This window comes from Macaca fascicularis, chromosome 1, assembly GCF_037993035.2.
Source record: "Macaca fascicularis isolate 582-1 chromosome 1, T2T-MFA8v1.1".
Classification (NCBI taxonomy): Eukaryota; Metazoa; Chordata; class Mammalia; order Primates; family Cercopithecidae; genus Macaca; species Macaca fascicularis.
The window spans coordinates 86,573,837-86,582,536 of record NC_088375.1 but is presented as its reverse complement, the minus strand read 5'-3'; the positions used below and the strand labels follow the sequence as shown (position 1 = coordinate 86,582,536).

General features: G+C 51.5%; 1 pseudogene; it reads right to left on the bottom strand.

Annotated features, from left to right (window-relative positions):
• Window positions 1-7,869: 7,869 nt before the first annotated feature.
• Window positions 7,870-7,988, bottom strand: LOC123570580 (5S ribosomal RNA; annotated as a pseudogene).
• Between the last annotated feature and the right edge of the window lie 712 nt (window positions 7,989-8,700).

Below are 8,700 nucleotides of genomic sequence, written 5' to 3'. Positions count from 1 at the left end.
GGCTGAGCAAGGGAAATGGCATGATCCCCGGAGGCGGAGCTTGCAGTGACCCGAGATCGCGCCACTGCCTTTCCCCCGGATAAAGCAGCCCCTGCCTTCTGTAGCGGAGGTCTTGGCTGGCATGTGTGGCACCCGCTGCCCCAGCCCACCCTGTCCCCCAGTTTGGAAAGTTGCGGCAGCGCCCGATGTGTCAATGGAATCGCATGGCGTTCCGGAAGTGGGAAGGCACCACGAACGGCAGGGAACTCGCGCCTGCGCCTTTGGGGTCCGGCCCCCTGCCCTCCCGGTCTAGATCGAGGCTCCTGGCAGGGCGGCGGCAAGGCGGAAGCAGTGGGATGTAGATGCCCATTGGTTCTTTGGTGGCGGACCCCCAGGAAGAGGTCCCCGGCTGCGGCAGGGGTGTAGGTGGGCGATATAGGGGGAGCAGAGTCAGGGGAGGTTGGGAAGCATGGCGACAGTAGGGGCAAATGAGGGAGGGGACAAGCCACAAAAGCCTACAGCAGGCCGAGGCGGGTGGATCACAATGGCAGGAATCCAGACCAGCCTGGTTCACACGGTGAAATCCTGTTTCTACTGAAAGTACAAAACATGAGCCGGGCCTATACAGGTGGCGGGTGCCTATAGTCCCAGGGGGTCAGGAGGCTGAGGCAGGAGAATGGCGTGAACCCAGGCGGCGGAGCGTGCAGTGAGCCGAGATCGTGCCACTGCACAACAGCCTGGGTGACAGACTGAGATTGCATTTGAAAGAGAAAGAAAGAGAAAGAAAGAAAGAAAGAAAGAAAGAAAGAAAGAAAGAAAGAAAGAAAGAAAGAAAGAAAGAAAGAAAGAGAAAGAAAGAAAGAAAGAAAGAAAGAAAGAAAGAAAGAAAGAAAGAAAGAAAGAAAGAAAGGAAGAAAGAAAGGAAGGAAGGAAGGAAAAAGAAAGAAAGAAAGAAAGAAAGAAAGAAAGAAAGAAAGAAAGAAAGAAAGAAAGAAAGAAAGAAAGAAAGAAAGAAAGGAAGGAAAAAGAAAGAAAGAAAGAAAGAAAGAAAGAAAGAAAGAAAGAAAGAAAGAAAGAAAGAAAGAAAGAAAGAAAGAAAAGAAAGAAAGAAAGAAAGAAAAAAGAAAGAGAGAAGGAAAGAAAGTGAGAGAGTAAGAGAGGGAAAGAAAGAAACAAAGAGAGAAAGAAAGGAAGAATGAAAGAAAGAGAGAAAGAAAGAAAGGAAGAAAGAAAGAGAGAGAGAAAAAGAAAGGGAAGAAAGAAGGAAAGAAAGAAAGGAGGAAAGAAATAAGAATGGAAGAAAAAGAGAAAGAAAAGAAAGACAGATGAAAGAAAGATAGAAAGAGAAAAAATCTAAGAAAGAGAGAGAGAAAGAAAGAAAAGAAGAAAGAAAGAAGAAAGAAAAAGGAGAGAACAAAAGAGAAGGAGGAAGGAAGGAAGAAAGAAAGAAACAAAGAAAGAAAGAAACAAAGAAACAAAGAAGAGAGAGAGAAGGGAGGAAAGGAAGGTGGAAAAGAAAGAAAGACAAGAAAGAAAACAAAAAATCCTACAGCACCGGGTATTCCCAGGCGGTCTCCCATCCAAGTACTAACCAGGCCCGAGCCTTCTTAGCTTCGGAGATCAGAGGATATTGGGCGTGTTCAAGGTGTTACGGCCCAGAGGCGCCTGGCTGCCTCAAGAGCCCTGGCCAGCCATGCCCGCCAGCTTCCAGCTGGCCGCGCCAACCCGGGAACGCGTGGCTGGGATCGGGACCCCCGAGCCCCTCGCCTGTGGCCTTCCCCCAGCTCCCGAGCTCCTGAGCTTTCACCACGTCAGGCCCGCTCAGAACAGGGAGTGCTCTGAGGTGTCAGGGCCCAGAGACCACGATCCTGGGACCCTGTCCGGTCATCTGCCCTGTCGCGCAGGTATTCTTCTGGATCCCTGGTGGCTCACGATCTCCTGCGAGGCCCCCTTCTTGCCCCACCCACCCAGAGCCGTCAAGGCTGGCCAAGATCAAACAGCCGGCCCAGTGGCCTTTTTCTCACAACACGCCAACCACGGTCACTTGTTCCGACCAAGAAATGGCCGGTGGGCAAGAGGGCATGGGAGTTGGGGTTTGGGGGATGCTCTGCTTTGTCCCGGGCTGGCACTAGAGTCGGCAGCCTGATCCCTGGTGAGAGAGGCTGAGAGAAACCCAGACACAACCCACCACCACCAGAAGCAAATCCTCAGCCCCACACACAGACACACCAGGGTGCTCTCGCACAAGAATGCACACACGCGCGAGCGCGGGCACACACACAGACACACAGACACATACACACACACACACATGCATGTACACACAAATGGCTTGAAGGAGAGCAAGGAAGAGATGGATGGAGAGATTGAAATCGAGGGAAGGAGAGAGACAGCAATCGAGAGAGACAGGGGACAGGGAGAGGGAAAGAGACATACAGAGAGGCAGAGAAAGAGAGAAGGACAGAGAAAGAGAGAGAGACAGAGAGACAGAGGGAAGGCGACAGAAATATCGCGAGCTGCAGGGGCAAACTCAGAAGAGTGAGGGAGTGGAAGCTAGAGAGCGACAACGATAGATCCTTGGAGAGAGAGCGCCCTGTTCCTTTAGGCAGGGCCCTTTTGAGCAGGCCGGGATAGGGTGGAGGGGGCTTGGGCTGGGCGAGAACAGAGTGGCCAGGCCGTTCATGCGAGAGGAGCAACAGAGCTCTGTGACGGGTTTCCTCTTGGATTAATTGTTTGCTTTGCAGGTGGTTTTCTTAAGCTCCTTCCTTTGTTGGCACCCCCATGTGCTCTTGGTGCGATTTGGTCAGCTCCTGAATTGGCAGAGTGTGTCAGCCCGTTTGATGGGAGCCGTGGCAACAGGCGTGCCCACGGGGCCCGAGGCCTGTGTCTGTGGAGTGTCCTTGGGACTGGAGTTTACATGAAGATTTTGGCAATGGGAATCTGGGTGCACAGGTACTGTTTTCCTGGTGGCTGGCAATGCAATGTCCTTCCCCTGGATAAAGCAGCCCCAGCGTACTGGAGCATAGGTGTTGGCTGGCATGTGTGGCACCCGCTGCCCCTGCCCACACCTTCCCCTGGTTTGGAAGGTTCCGACGGCACCTGAAGAGTGGATTGAATCACCTGGGCATTCCGGGAGTGGGTAGGGACTGGGAAAGGCAGGGAAACCGCGCCTGCGACTTTGGGGTCCGGCCCCATTCAATCTCGGGCTGGAGTCGGGATCTTGGCGAGGTGGTGGTGAGGTGGAAGAGGTGGAATGCAGCTGCCTGGTGGTGCTTTGGTGGGGGACCCCCAGGAGGCGATCCCCGACTGTGGCGGGGGTGTAGGCCGGTGATGAAACGGAAGCAGAGTCAGGGTAAGCTGGTAAGCATGGTGACTGTAGGGGGAAGGGAATGAGGGGGGAAGCCCCGAAAGCCTACAACAGTCCACGACCGGTGGATCACGCCTGTAATCCCAGCACTTTCGGAGGCTGACACAGGTGGATCACGAGGTCAGGAGATCCAGACCAGTCTGGATAACATGGTGCGACCCTGTCTCTACTAAACCTACAAAACATGAGCCGGCCATGGAGCCAGGAGCCTGTAGTCCCAGCTGCTCAGGAGGCTGAGGCAGGCAATGGCATGTACAGGGGAGGCAGAGCTTGAAGTTAGCCGAGACCGTGCCACTGCATTCCAGCCTGGGTAACAGAGCGAGATTCTGTCTGGAAGAAAAAGAAAGAAAGAAAGAAAGAGAGAAAAGGAAGGAAGGAAGGAAGGAAGGAAGGAAGGAAGGAAGGAAGGAAGGAAGGAAGGAAGGAAGGAAGGAAGGAAGGAAGGAAGGAAGGAAGGAAGGAAAGAAAGAAAAAAGGAAGGAAGGAAGGAAAGAAAGAAAAAGAAAGAAAGAAAGAAAGAAAGAAAGAAAGAAAGAAAGAAAGAAAGAGAAAGAAGGAAGGAAAGAAAGAAGTAAGAAAGAGAGAAAGAAAGAAAGAAAGAAAGAAAGAAAGAAAGAAAGAAAGAAAGAAAGAAAGAAAGAAAGAAAGAAAGACAGAAAGAAAGAAGAAAGAAAAAAGAGATAAAGAAAAAGAAAGGAAGAAAGAATAGAGAGAGAGAGAAGGGAAGAAAGGAAGGTAGAAAAGAAAGAAAGACATGAAAGAAAGCAAAAAAGCCTACAGCGCCCAGTATTCCCAGGCGGTCTCCCATTCAAGTACCAAACGGCCAGACCCAGCTAAGCTTCCGAGATCAGACAAGATCACGCGCGTTCAGGTTCGTATGGCTGTAGATGCCAGAAGAGGCGCCTGGCTGCCCCAACAGCCCTGCCCAGCCATGACTGATGGCTTCCAGTCGGCACAGCCAGCCCGGGGATGCTGGGCTTGTATCGGGACCCCCGAGCCGCTCACCAGTGGTCTTCCCCCGGCTCCAGAGCTCTCGACCTTCCACCACGTTGGGACCACTCAGAACAGGGAGGGCTCCGAGGTGTCAGGGCCCAGGGTCCATGATCCTGGGACCCCGTCCAGGTCCAGTCCTCCGCCCTGTCGCTTAGGTATTCTTTTGGATCCGTGGTCGCTCAGGAGCTCCTGCGTGACCCCCTCTTGCCTCACCCACCCAGGACGTCAGGGCTGGCCAAGGGTGAACTGCCAGCCCAGCCGTGCATGGCCTTTTCTCATAACGCCCCCACCACGGTCTCTTGTAATGACCAAGACCTGCCGGGTGGGCAAGAGGGCATGGGGGGTTGGAGGTTGGGGTATGGCCCTGCTTTGCCCCGGGCTGGCACTAGAGGCAGCAGCCTGATCTCCAGCAAGAGGAGCTGAGAGAAACCCAGACACACCTCACCACCACCAGGAACAAATCCACAGCCCAACACACAGACACACCCGGGCGCTCTTGCACGGGAACACACACCCGCGCACACACACTGACACAAACGTACACACACATGCACAAACACACGTGCATGCACACACAAATGGCTTGAAGGAGATCAAGGAAGAGATGAATGGAGAGATTGAAACCAAGGGAGGGAGAGATATAGTGATAGAGAGAGACAGGGGAGGGGGAGAGGGAAAGAGACAGACAGAGAGACAGAGGGAAGGCGACAGAAGTAGCATGCAGTGCCGGGTCAAACCCAGAAGAGAGAGGCACAGGGAGCTAGAGCAAGAGCGATAGAGCCTTGGAGAGGGAGTGCCCTGCTCCGGTAGGCAGGGTCCTTTTGAGCAGCCTGGGATAGGTTGAAGGGGGCTTGGACTGGGCCAGAACAGGGTGGCCAGGCTATCCATGGAACGGAGCACTGAGACAGGTTTTGTCCTGGATCAACTACTTGCTTTGGAGGTGGGTTTCATAGGCTCCTTCCTTTGTTGGCACCTCCCTGTGCTCTTGGTGTGGTGCGGTGGGCCCCTTGATTTGCAGGGCTCACCCGTCCGTATGGCAGGAGCCGTGGCAATGGGCATGCCCACAGGGCCCTAGGCCTTTGTCTCTGGCGTGTCCTCGGGAATGGAGTTTACAGGAAGTTGGTGGCAATGGGAATCTGGGTGCACAGTGCCTGTTTTCCTGGTGGCTGGCGAAGCAATGTGCTTCCCCCGGATAAAGCAGCCCCTGCATTCTGGAGCGGAGTTCTTGGCTGGCGTGTGTGGCACCCGCTGTCCCTGCCCTACCCTTCACCCTGTTTGGAAGGTTGCAGCAGCACCTGATGGTTGAATAGAAATGCCTGGGCGTTCCAGGAGCCAGAAGGCACCAGGAACGTTAGGGAACCCGTGCCTGCGCATTTGGGGTCCGTCCCCCTGCCCTCCCGGGCTGGAACCAGGCTCCTGGCAGAGTGGCAGTGAGGCAGAAGCGGTGGGGTCCTGCTGCCCAGTGGTACTTTGGTGGCGGACACCCAGGAGAAGGTTCCTGGCTGCAGCGGGTGTGTAGGCGGGGGATAAAGCGGGGGCAGATTCACCGAAGGTTGGGAAGCACGCTGACAGTAGGGGGAAGGAAGGGAGGGGGGAAGCCACAAAAGCCAACACCAGGCCAGGCACAGTGGATCACGCCTGTAATCCCAGCACTTTGGGAGGCCGAGGCCTGTGGATCACAAGGTGAGGAGATCCAGACCAGCCTGGCTAACACGTTGACACCCCATCTCTACTAAAACTTCAAAACATGAATTGGGAGTGGCCGGTGCTGGCAGTCCCAGCTGTTCAGGAGGCTGTGGCAGGAGAATGGCGTCAACCCGGGAGGCCAAGCTTGTGGTGAGACAAGATCGTGCCACTGCACTCCAGCCAGGGTGACACAGTGAGACTCTGTCTGGAAGAGAGAGAGAGAGAGAGAGAGAGAGAGAGAGAGAGAGAGAGAGAGAGAAAGAAAGAAAGAAAGAAAGAAAGAAAGAAAGAAAGAAAGAAAGAAAGAAAGAGAAAGAAAGAAAAGGAAGAAAGAACGATAGCAAGATGAAAGAAAGAGAAAGAAAGAAAAGAAAGAAAGAATGATTGCAAGATGAAAGAAAGAAAGAAAGAAAGAAAAAGAAAGAAAGACAGAAAAAGGAAAGAAAGAAAGAGAGAGAAAGAAAGGAAAGTGAGAGAGAACTAAAGAAAGAAGAAAGAAAGAACAAGAGATAATGAGAAAACATGGAAAGAAAGAAAGAAAGGAAGGGAGAGAGAGACAATTAAAGAGTAAGAAAGAAAGAAAGAAAGAAAGAAAGAAAGAAAGAAAGAAAGAAAGAAAGAAAGAAAGAAAGAAAGAAAGAAAAAGAAAGAAAAGAAAGAAAGTAGGAAAGAAAGAAGAAAGAAAGAAAGTAGGAATGAAAGAAGAAAGAAAGAGACAAAGAAAGAAAAGAAAGTAGGGAGAGAGACAGAAAGAAAGAATGAAGTAAAGAAAGAAAGAAACTAAGAAAGAAAGAAGAAAGAAAGAAAGAAGGAAAGAAAGGATAAAGGAGAGAAAGAAAGAAAAGAGGGAAAGAAAGAAGGAGAAAGAAGAAAAGAAAAAAGAACGAAAGAGAGGAAAGACAAAAAGAGAAAGAAAGAAGGAAATAAAGAAAGCAAGAAGAGAGAAAGAAAAGAAAGAAAGAGGGAAGAAAGAAAGAATGAAAAGGAGAAAAGAAGGAAGGAAGGAAAGAAAGGGAGAGAGAGAGAAAGAAAGAGTAAGAAAGAAGGAAAGAGAGGCCGGGCGCGGTGGCTCAAGCCTGTAATCCCAGCACTTTGGGAGGCCGAGACGGGTGGATCACAAGGTCAGGAGATCGAGACCATCCTGGCTAACCCCGTGAAACCCCGTCTCTACTAAAAAATACAAAAAACTAGCCGGGCGAGGTGGCGGGCGCCTGTAGTCCCAGCTACTCGGGAGGCTGAGGCAGGAGAATGGCGTGAACCCGGGAGGCGGAGCTTGCAGTGAGCTGAGATCCGGCCACTGCACTCCAGCCTGGGTGACAGAGTGAGACCCCATCTCAAAAAAAAAAAAAAAAAAAAAAGAAAGAAGGAAAGAGAGAGATAAAAGAAAGAAAAGAAAGAAGAAAGAAGGAAAGTCAGAAAGAAAGAAGAGACAAAGAAAGAAAAGAAAGTAGGAAGAGAGACAGAAAGGAAAGAATGAAGGAAAGAAACAAACAAACAAAGAAAAAAGAAAGAAGAAAGGAGAGAAAGAAGGAAAAGAGGGAAAGAAAGAAAGAGAAAGAAGAAAAGATAAAAGAACGAAAGGGAGGAAAGACAAAAAGAGAAAGAAAGAAAGAAGGAAATAAAGAAAGCAAGAAGAGAGAAAGAAAGAATGAAAGGGAGAAAAGAAAGAAAGAAGGAAGGAAAAAAAGAAAGAAGGAAAGAAAGAAAGAAAGAAAGAAAGAAAGAAAGAAAGAAAGAAAGAAAGAAAGAAAGAAAGAAAGAAAGAAAGAAAGAAAGAAAGAAAGAAGGAAGAGAGGGAGAGAAGGGAAGAAAGGAAGGTAGAAAAGAAGGAAAGACAGCTAAAACTCCTACAGTGCCCAGTATTCCCAGGTAGTCTCCCATCCAAGAACTACCAAGACCCGACCCTGCTTAGCTTCCAAAATCAGATGAGATCGGGCGGGTTCAGGGTGGCATGGCCGTAGTCACCTGCAGAGCCGCCTGGCTGCCCCAAGAGCTCGGCTCAGCCATGCCCACTGGTTTCCAGCTGGCACCACCAGCCCAGGGCCGCCGGGCTTAGAAAAGGACCTCTGAGATGCTCGCCCGTGGCCTTCCCCCAGCTCCTGAGCTCCGGAGCTTCCACCACGTTCTGCCCACTCGGAAAAAGAAGTGCTCCGAGGCGTTAGGGCCCAGGGCCCAGGATCCTAGGACCCCGTCCCATCCTCCGCCCTGTGACGGATGCATTCTTTTGGATCCCTGGCCACTTAGGAGCTCCTGCGAGGCCCCCTCATATCCCACCCACCCAGAGCCGTCATGGCTGGTCAAGGAAGAACAGCTGGAACAGCTGCGCATGGCCTTTTTCTCACAGCGCCCCCACAAAGGTCACTTGTCCAGACCAAGACCCGGCCGGTGGGCAAGAGGGCGTGGGGGGTTGGGGGTTGAGGGATGGCCCTGTTTGCGCCGGGCTGGCACTAGTGCCTGCAGCCTGATCCCCGGCGAGAAGGGCTGAGAGAAACCCAGACACACCCCACCACCACCAGGAGCAAATCCACAGCCCCACACACAGACACACCCGGGCGCTGGCGCACAGGAACCCCCACACACGCGTGTACACAGACACAGACATACACACACACACACACACACAAACACATGCACACACAAATAAAAGTCTTGAAGGAGAACAAGGAAGAGATGGA